Source organism: Vespula pensylvanica, chromosome 11 (assembly GCF_014466175.1).
Source record: "Vespula pensylvanica isolate Volc-1 chromosome 11, ASM1446617v1, whole genome shotgun sequence".
Taxonomy (NCBI): domain Eukaryota; kingdom Metazoa; phylum Arthropoda; class Insecta; order Hymenoptera; family Vespidae; genus Vespula; species Vespula pensylvanica.
In genome coordinates this window covers 2,380,575-2,396,677 of record NC_057695.1, presented here as the reverse complement: position 1 = coordinate 2,396,677, position 16,103 = coordinate 2,380,575, and the positions used below count along the sequence as shown (strand labels likewise).

The following is a 16,103-nucleotide window of genomic DNA, read 5'->3' as shown; positions in this document are numbered from 1 at the left end:
TTCTGATGTGAAATTGATTACACCATAAAGTTTGGAACAAAAGTTTGAGAAGTTCTATGACGTCGCATTCGCTCGAAGTACGACCAAAGTTCAATACGGTTTTTTATTTATTTTTTTTCTTTCTTTCTTTCTTTCTTTCCTTTTTTTTTTTTATTGTAACTCGTTATCCAAAAATTTCTTTAATGGCATCGGAAGATTCGTTTACTTCTTTTTTTTTTTGGAACGGTGAACAAAAGAGAAAAAAACAATCCTTTGATTTAAAATTCTATTGAACAATCGGAAATATGATGTAACAGATTGGAAAAACAACAATTTTATTCCGATTGTTCTGAAACTTTTGACAAGCATTTATTTATTTTGATCACTACTCGACTTGTCCTAACAAGGAACGTTGATTTCTTTTAGAATAAGCGTTCTTCTCGTTTAGTTCTGAACGATGTTATTCAAGTAGCCTTAAAAAAGATTACTCTTAACAATGGAGAACAAGGAGGAGGATCAAGCGCGATTATTAATTCCAGTACACCGAAGATAAAGACCGACATGAGTAAGAAAGAAAAGGAGGGTAGAAAAATTTGAATGGAAAATCTATAAATTACAATGTATTATCATGGAATTAATATCCAGATCGGAGTTTCTTAATAATAAATAATATTTAAAAACTAATTTATTTAATTCATTGTCTGTTCATAAATTTTCTACATTTTTCTTTAATAACATTCTGTTTTTAAAGAGAAATAAACGAGAAAGAAAGAGAGAGAGAGAGAGAGAATAAAATTAAATGGAAAAGTATTGAGTTGGAAAATAAGAAATTCGTATTCCACGTAGCAAAGACATCTTCAAGAAATTTGGGAAGGACTGTTTTCTCGAGAAGAAAAATTTTCAAGAGACGATAAAAGGACAGAAATCGATTCCCGTTGCGTAAACGCAAAAGAATATCAGGTCTACGACCTTTTCTCTTTCTGCTCGTTTTAAATTCATTTCGTTGCGCGGAACGAAAAATTACATGGATACTATGCTTCGTTTTGGACTTTATCGGCTTTAATGTCACCGTACGGGCCAATATTAAACTCGATATAAACGGCTGGTCGCGCCCAATTTGGTAGGAAAAGCGTAACTGGGGAGTAAAAAATGTGTGACTCTGCTCGAACAGAGAGAGGGCGGGAGAGAGAAAGAGAGGGAGAGAGAAAAAGAGGGAGAGAGAGAGAGAGGGGAAGGAGGAAAGAGAAAGACATACTATTCTGGTGTATATGTATATGAGTCTCGCTAGTGCAAAAGTACCTCTATGGGATACGTTTTATTTTACACGACGGACATGCCGTATCAGCGTGTGGAAAGTAGAGCATACTGCTTTAACGTGCGACAGAGAAAGAGAGAGTCCATAGGGTAACTATTTTCTCGCCCTTGCGAAGCCACCGTCGAGTTTTTTGTAGGGTGATTCTAACTGGGGAGGAGAGACAAGCAAATATTTTAGAACGGCTGATAACTGCTATCGCGCGTGAAAACGTTTCTCTCTTTGTCCTTTTTTTTCTTTTTTTTTTTTGTTTCTTCATAGAAGAGAAACGTATGTACAACTTGATGAATAGAATAACGAGAAAGACAAAGACAGGGAAAGAGAACTACAAGCAGGAGATAAATTTTGGAACAGCCTTCATTCTTGAAAATCACGAAGTAAGCTAGTTCTTCACGAAGTAGGATCACGTACTTGTCATTAAATTAAGCTGAATGGTCCGTTTCTACAAATAAATCCGAATACTAAGATAAGTGAAGAAGAAAAAAAGAGAGAGAGAAAGAGAATATATGTATGCGTATGTGTTGATACAAGCAAGGCCGATTGCCTCTTTTCTTTAAGCCAGCTCTTCAGAATTTCTCGATAGAAGAAAAATCGAAGGTATGCCTCTATCTCTTTCTCTCTTGCTCTTTTGCTCTCATTGAATCGATGTACGGTTCTGATCCTTTTCGTTTGCTCCTAACTTTCGATTCGATATAACCCTTCTCCAACTAGAAATCCTCTATTTCTTTCACGTGTCGGAGATATCTTTCGATTGAAAGGATTTCTTAAAAACTTTACTTTGTCTATCGATCAAAGATATAGTATTTTCCTTAACAAGTTTGTAACGATTACGTTAAATCTTCGAAGAAAACGTACGAGATACGTATGTATCTACCCCTTGTGTAGCAAATGAAACGTGACATTAAGCTTCGATCGATTCTACCATCTTCAAGTAAACTATTCGGATGCATTAAGAATTGATAATTGAAATTCCAAGAGGAAGTTCAACTGGAAAAATGTTAAAAGCATTGAAATCGATGGGACTTACCTGTTTTGAACCCTTTTATATCGCGTTCTACATCTGTAAAGATCTCGAAGCAAAGAACGCTGAAAGTTTCAAGCTGCTTGCATTCGCTTGAGTTATCGTTCTCTTACTCTATCTCTCTCCACCTTTCTCTCTCTCTCTCTCTCTCTCTGTCTTTCTTTCTCTTACTCTATCTCTATCTCTATCTCTATCTCTATCTCTATCTCTCTTTGTCTCTCTTTCCCTCTCTCTTTCTCTTTTTCTCTATCTCTCTTTCTGCCTTTTTGCGGACAGTAAAGCGAGGTCGTGGGTCAACAAAGTAAATTTACGCCGATGAGAAAATTCCACGCGTATTTGCTTGGCCGGTAGAACGGAATGAAATTTTCGTAAACTCGTTCTAGGATAAAATCGAATTTGTTATTGCCTAAGCGCGAACTACTACTACTACAACTACTACTACTATCACTACTATTACTACTACTACTACAACTACTACTACTATCACTACTATTACTACTACTACTATCACTACTATTACTACTACTACTACTACTACTACTACTACTACTACTACTACTACTATTCTACTACTACTATTACTGTTACTATAAATTTATCGGCGTACAAAGTTGTTACATATTCATTGTATATGCCAATCGCTCACAACCACATTTCCACTCAAGAAAATGTCGAAGAAGCGCAAATAAAAAATAAAAGAAGAAAGAAAGAAAGAAAGGAAAAGGGAAATGAACTGACGAACGAACGAACGAATGAACGAACCAACGAACGAAACGAACACAAGCAAACTTTTTTAATCCCGCCAAGTATATTCAGAATAAATCGATGAATCGAACGTTTCAAAACCGAAGCTGTTGCAATACTGTCGTAAAAAACAATAAACTTCCTGCGCAAATTTTCTGTCGGAGAAGTTAGAGGGAGGAAGGATCGGTGGAAACATCGAAACTTTGAAGTTAAATTTCACCGCTTCGATCGGAGCTCTAATCATCAGAAAAAATATATATATATATGTATATATATATATATAAAGAGAGAAAGATATTACGTTACTCTAATTTCGAATTACTTTTCGATACTCGAAATGTTCAAACGATATGCAAATTTTAATGCAAAGGTTTTAAGAGGACATTTTAGGAATCAATAAAATTTGCAAATCGTTTTTTTCTTTTTTCTTTCTTTCTTTTTTTCTTCTTTTAATCCACGTGGATGCCATTTGCGTTAGTCTTTATTCACCACTTCCCGTGGGAGATAGAGAGATAGAATGTCTGGCTATTAAGCAAGATATCGATTCGCGGTTTGCCGAATTAAACGACTGTATACCTACGACGATTTTGGCATATTAGTCCGGGGCATTGACCGAAGCTCGGAGCCATCAACGAAACCTGATCGGTTTCTATCTCTCTCTCTTTCTCTCGTAGTCTCAATAGTCGATAATAATTTGAACGTGCTAACGAAGTTTTCTATGATATCTCAACAAAGCTCATTCGACACAGCATTTTCTGAATACAAAAATAATCGCTAACGATTGTTTACTCAACGATAATAGTTAATAAAATCGACCACTTCCGAGATTCGATTGGAAGTTATCGAATCGCGAGGATATTGCAAGAGATTTGCTAAAATAATGAAGAATTAATTAAAACACGGAGAGAGAAAAATGGAAAGAGAAAAAGAGAGAGAAAAAAAGAGAGAGAGAAAAAGAGAGAAAGAGAGAGAGAGAGAGAAAAAAAAACATTGAGAAAATTTCATTCTTCTTTTATTTATATTAATATAATAGTACACAACGATATTGTTTTGACCTTACACCGAACTGTTTTTGTTTTGGTAATAAGGTAAGACACGCTCGATCTTTGTCTCCGTTATCTGTTTTCAAGGATGAAAAATATATGCGTCATTCGTGTCGGGACGTCCTCAGTCTAGTACGAACCATCGTTTGGTGTAGAAGATATTTATGTAAGTACTGCTTAAACGTAATATAATTTTGTATTTTATTTTTTATGTCTTAAAATTAACCGGATATTTTAATGAAACCGATATACGAGATCAAAATATACCATTACTTTTAGCGTGCGTACCTTAATTTTTAATAATTATTTATACGAATAATTTCTCTTCTGTAGCTCGTTTATCCTAACTAATTTCATAGAATGAAAATTCTATCGTAATTAAATGGATACAGAGAGACAGGAAAGAGAGAGAGGAAAAGAGAGTGAGAGAGAGAGAGAGAGAGAGAGAGAGAGAGAGAGAGAGAGAGAAAGAAACATTGAGAAACTTTCATTCTTCTTTTATTTATATTAATATAATAGTATACAACGATATTGTTTTGACCTTACACCGAACTGTTTTTGTTTTGGTAATAAGGTAAGACACGCTCGATCTTTGTCTCCGTTATCTGTTCTCAAGGATGAAAAATATATGCGTCATTCGTGTCAGGACGTCCTCAGTCTACTACGAACTATCGTTTGGTGTAGAAGATATTTATCTAAGTACTACGTAAACGTAATATAATTTCGTATTTTATTCTCTACGTCTTAAAATTAATCGGAAATTTTAATGAAACCGATATACGAGATCAGAATATACCATTACTTTTAGCGTACGTACCTTAATCTTTAATAATTATTTATACTAACAATTTCTCTTCTGTAGCTCGTTCATCCTAACTAATTTCATAGGATGAAAATTCTATCGTAATTAAATGGATAGAGAGAGACAGAGAGAGAGAGAGAGAGAGAGGGAGAGAGAGAAGGTTGTTTCTTGTAGGAAACACGCTAAGTGTTTTTCGAAACTCGGTTTGTGTCTCGTAACGTTCAAGTAGTTATCGTGAATAGGTATTACGATATGGAGAGTACTTAATACCAATTAACAATAGTTAACAGTAATGAGTTCGCGAGTTACTGCCGATGATGGCAGTAGCGAAGGAATCTTCACATTTCTGGCAAGGTCTAAAGTGTACCCTTCTCTCATCCCTTTTGACTAATTTCACGGTGTAACCATTCCGGGATGCACTCGTTCGTGATTCGAAAAGTTTTCCTCGTCGAAAGTTTCGAGAATTTTCGGATGAGAGGAGAAAGATTTTCTCTTACGAAACAGAGAAAATTGGTAGAGCATTTTCTCGAAACAGAATTCTTTCTTTTTTTCCTTCTATTTCATTTTTTTGCCGTCTTTCCTTATATATATATATATATATATATATATATATATATATATATATATATTGCGTGGTTTTTAGCCAGGATATTCGTGCGAACTTAATACCACGTCCATCGTATCGGCTTAACGTTTCTCGCGTAGTAACAGCAAAGCTTTCTTATTCCTCGATTTCGTCTTTAACAGACGACGTAGGCAGCTTATTTCGTAGGACGACTTTAGTAATCCTCTAGATTTTACCACGCCAAAAGATGGAAGAACGCTCTCACTGGTCCTTCGTTCGCGTCACTCAAGATAGAGGAAACAAGAAAGAAGCAACAAAAATCGATTACAAGATGGATAATATCCATGTTGCCAGGAACACGCTATTTTTTTCTTCCTCAAGGGCGATTTAATTATCGACAATTTTTTCTTAATTTTAAACGACAGCGTTTGTTTATTACATAGTTAATAATAATTACGATATTATAGGAACATATTTTGTATTATAGCACTAAATTATTCTCTGATATATTACTGAAGAATAAGAGAAATATATTCTCTATGAAATCAATATAAAAGAGAAACCGTACAGGTATTCCCTCCTGATACCTCAGTACATCTTCAAACGATTGACAATTTTCTTTTCCCAAGGCGACCAAACCGAGTGCACTTGCTCTTCGGTATTCTAGATTGATAGCTAGACCAAAGTAGATCCTGTGTTGCTGGCAGAAACAGATGGGACCCTGCACAAGGAGAAAGAGAAAGACAAAGAGAAAGAGAGAGAGGTAGAGAAGCAGAGGGAGAGGGACGGAGAATAAGAGAAGTGGGATTGAGATTCTCGGGGGTTGCTAAGTAGCATTTAATTGTACGCTTCATTTGAGTTGGTTAGCGCAGTCGCGTTATAGTTTCGCATGTAAAACCTTTTCTAGGTTTAACCTCCACCACACTAGCTATGAAACATCTACGTGTACTTTATAACATGTTTAATCGTCGGCAAGAATTTAATTTAAAAAGCAAAGCTTTATCTTTTTCTCTTGATTACTTTGCTATGTATAAAATACAGATACTTTGACGTTTAAGCTAGTTCATTATCAGAAATAATCCGATCACTGGTAATACGTCTAAGGATCGAAAGCGAGCTGAGACCGTATCAATGCTTTTTTGTACGTCGCTTCGTTCGAACGGACTTGTGTTGCCTGTCTGCCTTTGAGACTTCGAAATGCGGGCATAAAAATAAAAAAATATAAAAGGGGAAGGAGGATGTTTCACTTCCATCCATAACTCCTCCTACCCCTCTTTACTTTTCTCTACATATCTCTCTTACTCACTCTTTGATAATCGAGAACGCTTTGCAGTCTGAAACCCGTGATATCCTCGGCTCTCTTTATCGCAAAAGCTTAAGAACGGCTTCATGTCATAAACGTTCCATTTCGTGGGCGATATGAGAGAAGAAAAATAAAGTGACTTTAAATCTAACGAAGGGAGAGGAAGAAGTAAATCAACGAGATACTACATATATACATACATACACGCGTTTCTTTTGTGCCTCCTATCTATCTTTTTCTCGCTGGTTCTCCTTTTCTTTTGACTTTCTTATTCTGCGTTTTCTTCCTCTTTTTTTTCTTTCTTTCTTTTTCTTTTTTTGGCTTCCTCCACTCAAGGTGAATCTTCCGATTCCGCGACTTTGCTATTTTTAGTTGGAACGTAAAGTCAGTGAAGTGCGCGTCTTTTACCTCGCTTCAAGAACGTTCAGCCCCTTTCAAGTGTCTTCTTTTCTTTGATATTGTAAGATTTACAACGCGTCGTGTTCGATCTAAGTAACTACGCAAGATTCGAATTCACATAGTTTAGCGATTTAAAGCGATACATTATCATTGAAATTATTATCGATATATTCTGAATATCATTATCATTAAAATTATTATTAATATATTATCACCAATATATTCTGTTGAACGCGATGAAGAGAATTTATGGAAATTAATTGAATTTTCAGGTATCCTTATATTGTACCTATAAATAAAAAGAAAAAAAAAACAGAAGAAAGAAAAGAAAAAAGAAGAAAGTATTAACATAGCGGTCCCAATTGAGAAAGTTTACCTATTGGCAACGAAGTGCTTTACCAACGGTGAGCGTTTGAAACGGGTTAAAAAAAGAACAAAAGAAAAATTGAAAAACCATGTTTCCTGGCTCTTTTGTGAGTACCAATCCTTTTCAATCATTTATTTTGTTCCGTTAACAGCCCGATCGAAGTGCTTTTAATAAAATCAAAGATACGAGAACGTAGAAGTGAAAGCATTTTACAAGTACTTTGCCTGGCTTTTTTTCCGTTCTCAAAATTTCACTGACACGTTGAAATTTTTTTGATATCGTTGGTTATTGGTCAGTCGTATATTAGCCATGATTCAAATTATCGACTCGGTCAAATAAATTAGAAACCTCGGTCGTTAATGGTTCGACGAATTTTTTCGGTGTAAATGGATAGTCGCTAAGGGATTTGAATAATTAGGACAATTTTGTAATTACGATTGGCACGTGCTAATTGGCATAACAAAGATATATGTATCGTCGTAAAAAATATATACAAAAAGTATTATAGAATTTAATCGTAGCACGATGATATTTGTTTATAGAAATCAGTATTTAACCGATTTAAATATAATTTTTGTGATTTCAAAGATGTTAGTAAGAGATACTAATAAGCTTTTCTCAATGAGGAATGGGTGTCGATCAACGTCCGTCCAAATAATTCAAACGTCGACTTTCTCTCTCTCTCTTTTTCTCTTTTTCTCTCTTTCTCTCTCTCTTTCTCTGTCTTTCCCTCTGTCTAGCTGCGCCTGTTCGGCTATTATCGATTTTCGGAACGTTTCGACGTGAAATCTCGACGTCGTTGGGAGACCTCGCGCTAACCACCATTCGCCACCCGTCGAGTTGACGTATTATCGATTATGTGCCTCCAACTATGAATAATCGCAGTGAACTTGTATGCCTGGTCTGAAACTTTTGACGGAAGGCGGGGTGGTTAACCGCAGGACAGATACGGAAGCAGACCAGAATCGAATCGTCTACTATCGTTATTAAGAAGTTGATTGGAAGAACCTACGACTGGCATAAATATGCAAATCATCGAATAGAAGGAAATTCCATTATGTTGAGATCGATTCGATCGACAAATTTTATAATGAATCCGACCCGGTGCTAGTCTGATTATAATAAGGATTGATCGTTCTGACGATGCAATTTCAAATATATACATAATTCAATGAGAGATGCTTTGCATATACAGATAATTCGCAACCATAATTATATTGTAATTAGAGGTCGAATGTGATATTTAGATGTCACGAAACAACGAGCATTTTTTTTTTAGCGGATCCAATCGTTTCTGTAGTTTCGGAATTCCCAGAATTCATTCGGAATAACCTGAAACTCAATGTTACGTCATATGAAAGAAAAAAAGGGCAAAAAAATGTTATCGTCTCGCGTTACATTATTCCACTCGACTGCCTATAGAAAGTTGTACGCATTTCACATGGATATTTTCCGAGTATCAAAAATTTCATTCTTTCATCAAAGAACGCAACGAGCTTTAACCACGCTAGAATCATCGAGACAGAGATCAAATGCGATCGATCTTGCAGAAAATACACGAGTCATGTTATTTAGTACCTACGTTGCCATGCAAAAGGAACAAACCCGACGGGGAGTATTGATTTTCCGAAAATTTATATACATAGAAGAGAGAATGAGTGAGAGTGAGAGAGTGAGAAAGAGAGAGAGAGAGAGAGAGAACTGTTTGTGACCAGCGTGAAATCGACGGGTGCGCGCGGTTTCACGTCGTAATTTAATGCGGACAACGACTATTACGTTATGAACTTCGACGAAGCGTATGACACTTACATTTAAATTTACTTGTATGCAATAGATACAATATGTGGATCACTAGGAAGAATTATAACCAGGTTCATCTATTTTAAGTTGTTCCATTTAAATACGTTAATGTGATATCTCATTGAAAGACAAGAAAATAGAAAAGCCGTAACGCTTTGGATCGCTTGGAATCTGAACTGAGAAGAGAGACATCGGTTCTCACGATACTCTTTTCTCCAATGCCCGACGAAAAGTAAGGAATTCCTTGCCATCGCTTAGCTACCCTTGGACTACCCTTTCTCTTACAACTTCGCGCTAGAGAGAAAAGAGGAATCTGAAGCTGTAAAGAATGTCTTTCCCGTAACAATCGCTCGAATATTTCCGCGTATAAAGACGATACAACGTCATGAAAGCGGTATTCGAGTTATTCCAATATTCAGAAATAGACGTAGGTATAACTTGCATTTCTCTGTCTCTGTCTCTCTCCCTCTCTCTCTGTATATATATATGTGTGTGTGCGCGTGTGCGTATACGCTTGTGTATGTGGATTTGTGGGTGTGTATTTCTTTCTTTCTCTCTATATGTACATAGATATATATCTCTATAACTGTCTTCCTGTCTCTCTCTAACATAGAAAGACGTGGCTCTTTCGTCCCACCATCGAAACGATCTTTCGCGTTTCCTACTTATTTCAGTCCTCTCCGATCTTTTGTCTAGCCCGTTTCCCCATCCATATCTTTTGGTTCTCCTTTGCGAAACGCTTTCCTGCCTTCTGTCTTTTGGTAAAAGTCTCCCAGGGCGTTTCCATTGTAGCCAACTTTCGGATACGAGAGTGGGAGAGCGCTTTCGTACGTTCTTTCAGGATTCATATACGTACGTCTAAGTAGCCGGATGATATTTTATATCTACGCCATTTTCATATACTCTCTTTTCTCCTTACCCCATATCTCTAACTCTCAATCTATTTCTTTATTTTTCCTTTATTTCCCTTTCCGACAAGTTTATTTCTTTCGTTTTACTTCAATAAATAGTTTTCGCCTGTACGATTTATTGGAATTCTCGAAACTGCATAGAATAGCTAGTTAAATCGTACCAATGATACGTAAACTTATCCTTGGCAAAGATATCTCATTGTTTTGCTGATATAAACAGAGAGAATTGGAAATACTTTTCCGCTCTATATCCATTTATATGTATTCGAAATATATATCCATGCACAATAATTCAATGATCTTGATCAAGTTTATTATCCCATTTTCTTGACTGAATATATTTTAGGATAAGCAGGACACGAAAGAAAAAATGTTTCTATCTTTGATCATTCTTCCTTTGACATCTTAACTTTCTCGAAAGATTTGCGATTATGAAATCCGAATAATGACATCCCCAATAACGTGAAATGCAGTTTAGATCATGTCGGGTATTCGGTCGATCGATGATGAACGCTGTTACAAGTCTACCATTCTATCTTCAATCTTTCGATAAACGATAAACGAAGACAGTTACGCCTTTAAATCGATATATCGGTTTTAGATTCCTGTTATAGGTATCGTATTATCCTGAAGTTCCTTTTTAAATCGACATTCTTTTCCTATACCGACCAACCGTTAAATTCACTTTTAACCAACGAGCGAATCACCCTGTACATATATGCATCGATGAACGTAGAACTAGAAGAAGGCCATTACGTGAGAGAATTTTCGGTGGTAGCGCGGCCATGCCGCGGCGAAAGCTCACCCCCGTGCGCGGAATAATTTAAAAGCTCATTAGCTCTGCCATTTCTTAAGTTCGGGGGATAATGTTGGCCCGAGGGTCGTTAGAGCTAAGGTCGCACTCCCTTTTCTTTTTTACCACCCTTCTCTCGTTCTCCTCCTTCTACTTTCTTTCTTTCTCTCTCTTTCTTTCGTTCTTTCTTTCTTTCTTTCTTTCTTTCTTTCTTTCTTCCTTTCTCTTTTTCTCTTGGTCCATGAGATGGAAGGAAGGGGTTTCTTCCTTTAACGTTGGTGGTCGTGTCGGCGCTGATAGCAGTGGGAGTGGCTCCCACACACTGAAGCACCAACTCCTGCGCTTCATGGGACTCCGGTATATAGTCTTCCTAGCCTTCTACCACATTGGTTTGTCGAACCATTAATCGGAACAGCTTTATACCCGGAGATTTATATTGGATTAGCTTGCGGAACTGCCGATGGTATAGTTTGAAGGCTCTGACCCAACGGGTAACTACCCTGCATCCCTTCCACTTAATGAACGACGCCGATCGTAGAACGATGCTCAGCCGGTAAGATCTCTTCCTTCGTCTCTTTTTCTTTTTTTTTTATTTTTATCAAAGAATGTACGAGATCCTTCCTCTTTCTCTTATTTTCCAACATTTTCACTTATTTAAGAGAGTAAAAATATTATTTGAAATTTTTTAAAACGAGACTCATTGAATTATTCAAAAAATCCGAAGGAATAATTTTATCTTAATCCAATAGCTTAATAATTCTGACACTTACTATAGTTCTCGATATTTCATATGATCTGTAAAACGAGTTTATTTTTAATTATAAATTATGTTTCATCTATTTATCATTTTCTTCGTTCCTCGCCTTTCTTCTTTTCTTTATTATTTCGTTCATTTTAGTTTATTCGTTCCCTTGCTGTAGATTTCGCGCGATTTACTTAAAGTGGGACGTACAGTGCAGCTGGTGCCTTCTATTGTTTCCTTGCGTCTTGTAGGATTGACTCCGTTCCAAGGACCAAGTAAGGAGCCTTTATCGATCCGAACGTCTATTTTTGAGCTTCCACGTTATCTTCATTCGTAGTCAAAGATCGCGTGCATTTTACCGAATCGTTTAATTGATCTGTAATTATGCTATTAAATCATCGAATCTCCAGAAAATTCGTGAAATTTCGTGAAAATTCGTTGTTTACCACCTATTTTTGATTTGTCATAAATGTGTTTTTGAGTTGTACATAAAGTAATTACTTAACGATTAGTTATTTATACAGAATACTCATATTTATTGGCATCATTGGCTTCACGTTAGATTCAAGCTTAATTTTTAATATTCTATTTATATCGGAATCTAATTATTTTAAAAATCTTCGGATTGTAAGCTCTACGAACAAGTAATATTCTTTGCGTTAATGATCGACTCTATTATTAATATAATACGAAGTATAATTACAGATTCGGATTTTCGGAGATTTATATGATTTTATGGAAAAGTGGAATTTGAATGGAAGTATTCCTTTCTTTGAAATTAATTTATAACTAAAATTATAGAAAGAATGGAATCCATTTTATTGTTAATTAAAGCAATACCATATATTACTGTTTTACGCATTATATCTCTAGTATCAATGGGATTCGGGTAAAATGCATTTAATAATATTTAATATTAATATTAATAATAACATTGATAATAATAATAATAGTAGTAATAATAATAATAATAATAATAATAATAATAATAATAATAATAGTAGTAGTAGTAGTAATAATAATAATAATAATAATAATAATAATAATAATAATAATAATACGCAGAGAGATAAAAGGATATCCTTTTTCAATCAATTTATAAAAATCTATTGTATCAAAGTAGATATTATTTTACATCATTTTTGAATAAAGCTTGTTTTTACTTGAAAACATTTTGTGAAAACTCTTACGAAAGTTTGATCAAAATCGAGATGTACCCTATGTGAACGTATCGAGTTGGTTCGTTAATAAGTACTGTCTACATGCTGTAGCAAAGTTCTATCTATTATGTAATAATCGCCTTTGAAAAGTTATCGAGGGTCCCTCGACACCAAAAGATAAGAAACGACCGTGCTTTCGCGTATGGAATATTAAGCTACGAGACTGTAACGGACGTAACGTATTAACGTGTTTCGTCTTATACGTACATGTATAGTAATATATACTTAGATATATAAGTTCGATATTACACTTACCACTTATCGCGTAGCCCGATTCCTACTTTGAATAATGTTACGCGCTAGATACTCAGAATGCATATTCGACCAAGGTTAGATCTCATCTCGTCTTGAATTATGGAAGCCAGGGCACGTAGTAGCGTGCGACTTTACGACGGATTAATTAACCCTTAACCGACAATGAACGGCGCACTCCAATGGAAACGGCCTCTTTATTAAGATCCACAAATTATTTAAAATGTTCTCATTTTGTATATCATAGCTTAGGTAAATTTGGGAAACAATCAAGCGATATACATACATATGTATGTATATCGCTTGATTGTAATGCATGTAAGGTTTCAGATATCTTAGGATAAATTCGATATACCGTTCGTTTAAACATCGTCACGATTAATCAATCGTGATAATAAAAACGGCACGACGTTATTATGATCATTGTTGAATAGCTATTGACAGAAAAGTCGAATGTCGAAAATTCTCTTGCCAAAGGGATATCTACCTTGTCAGGAAACGTTAATGAAGTTGACAACAACGAACGTAGGACGGTTTATTACACCTCCGGTTCTCGAAGCACGAAACCGAGCTTAAAATTTTGTTGGCGGTAAGTACGTCGGCAATAGTGCACGTATTTCTTCACGCCTGACATGCCAGTCGGCGCTTTTCCCACTTTGCAAGCATTGCAAAACGAATACGGCCATATATACAAGTAGGAAAGAGCAAGAGAGTACGAGAAAATACTCTGTACGCTGACGTTTTCGGACGATTCAGAGTTTCCCCGTTGTCATAAATACTCTAATTTCTCTAGCGTCCTCTCTTTCTCTCTCTTTCCTATCCTTTGTATCTCTCCTTCCACTTCCACCGGTTTCCCTCTTTTTCTCGAAAGGAGACCGATGTGCCGCTAGTTGACTACATAATTGGTTCCCTTTATGAAATGGCATACAATGAACTCTAACGAGCGAGAGTACCATTTTTCGAGATTCCCTCTCAAGCCCTGATATAAATTTTTTCCTTTCTCTCTTTTTTTTATCTCATTTCTTTCTCTCTCTCTCTCTCTCTCTCTCTCTCTCTCTCTCTCTCACCCTCCCTCTCCTACATACAACGATCTCATTTGAAATTGGACGAATATATTGTATTTATATAACGTTATCATATTCACGAATAGTAGCATGTAATAGCATAACGTTCTGAAAAACTCAACGAGCGAGCCAGCAAGCAAGCAAGCAAGCAAGCAAACAATTTATAAATATTATTTCACGTATTTATATTAACTACTATTAAATTAAAAATCCATAGGTATAATAAACTGTTTAATCAAATACCTTGCTATCCTTCCAAATCGTGTGTGTTTTCGTTCATCAATCCTACTAATATTATTTTCGAATCAAATCCCACATGGCATTTTAATTCATTATAATTCGCATCTCGTCTCATGGAATTTTCGTTGGAACAAAAGCCCCAGCCATCCAGCGCGTGCTAGGATCGTAAAACAACAATAAACGCAAATAATTGCATTCTCCGTTCGGTGAACGTGAGCGGACGGTAAAGTTTATCGAAAGAATGGTCGAGCCTGGTAAGGGAGTGGATATCAATGGGATGGGATAGAAAAGGAGAAGAGAGAAATAGATAGAGAGAGAGAGAGAAAGAGAAAGAGAGAAAGAGATGGAGGACCGCGTAGAACGCTTCGAACTATTCCGGCCATCGATCACTCGCCGTTCTTGGGACAGTCCATTGATTTCACGATGTTGATTATGCGGTGCCGGAGATGGCTTTAAATTTCACGCTTCGCTTGCCGAGACTCGTGGGTTCTGAGATAAGGTTACCCCGTGGTACATCGTAGAAAGGAAGGAAGGCACCTTAAGCTAGTATTGAGTACATGAGGTTTAGCGGTTTCCCCGTCACTCGACGAACAAGAAATTCCGCTTCCTCGCTCGTCCGTGAATATTAGCTCGGCCATTTTGTCGTTGGTGGGGCATTCACCAACGTTAATCGTTAAGCCAGCAACGGCATGGTATAACACCATCGTGGCAATATCATCGCGGTCAGCGATCGCGTCGCTAAACGTTGACGTTGGCAAAACTTTCCTATATACATAAATGCACCAACGCAGTTATCGTAACGTACTATTCCTCTTTTTTTCTCTCTCTTGGAATAGATGGTAGTGGTGGTGGTGGGAAGAGGTGATGGCTGGGGGTTGGAAAAGAGGGATGGAAGGATGCAGGAAAAATGAATAAAAGCAGACACGGGCCGGTGTTCCGGCGCTACTCGCGAGTTTATCCTCCACGATTCCCAGGAGTGACATCGCAATCGATACCTACGCCAGCCACCGTGGCTTTTTTAGTTCTCCTCACCCTCCTCTCCCTCTCTTCCCATCCCCAGACTAACTCCGTATCATGAAGCTACCTCTGCCTCTGTTTTTACCATTTTCTCTTCTAGATACCTGCCATTGTCTCTGTTGGAACCTGCGGTACGTTTCGATGCGACAAAATCGCGCACCGCGTATTACGCTGATCGTAAAGGAACATTACTTTTTATTTTTCTCACATTGAAAGTCGTAACGTCTTTTACAAGCATTATATCGGTGTAATCTAATACGGGAAAACAAAGAAGATAATCTATATTAAACCCAACCCAAATACTAATCAGATCAAAATTACGTGTAACTTAGGTTAACTGGTTTAACAAAACAAAGTTATAATCTAGATGCAATCTAAACAACTCACAATATATTATATTACTCAACAGCCATTCTCAAATACAAAGGACATAAATACGAATACGGATAAATGCACGTATTTGCATAAGCGAATATCTAACATTCTATAAACGTCATTTTAACAATACACTACAGACAATACCTTTCAT

At 36.5% G+C, this 16,103-nt stretch overlaps 1 protein-coding gene and 1 long non-coding RNA gene across 7 annotated transcripts in view; one reads left to right on the top strand and one right to left on the bottom strand.

Moving 5' to 3' along the window:
* The window catches only part of LOC122633137 (discoidin domain-containing receptor 2), a 144,211-nt gene that overhangs the window by 7,983 nt on the left and 120,125 nt on the right, over positions 1-16,103 (top strand). For 2 of the 6 annotated variants that reach the window (XM_043820692.1, XM_043820691.1), the window contains exon 2: positions 4,187-4,265. The exons of the other annotated variants lie outside the window; for them this stretch is intronic. The gene's annotated coding sequence lies outside the window, so the exon portion shown is untranslated. The remainder of the gene's footprint in view (positions 1-4,186; positions 4,266-16,103) is intronic. 6 annotated transcript variants of the gene reach the window in all.
* The window catches only part of LOC122633140, a 59,123-nt gene that overhangs the window by 29,895 nt on the left and 13,125 nt on the right, over positions 1-16,103 (bottom strand). The gene's annotated exons all lie outside the window — the stretch shown is intronic.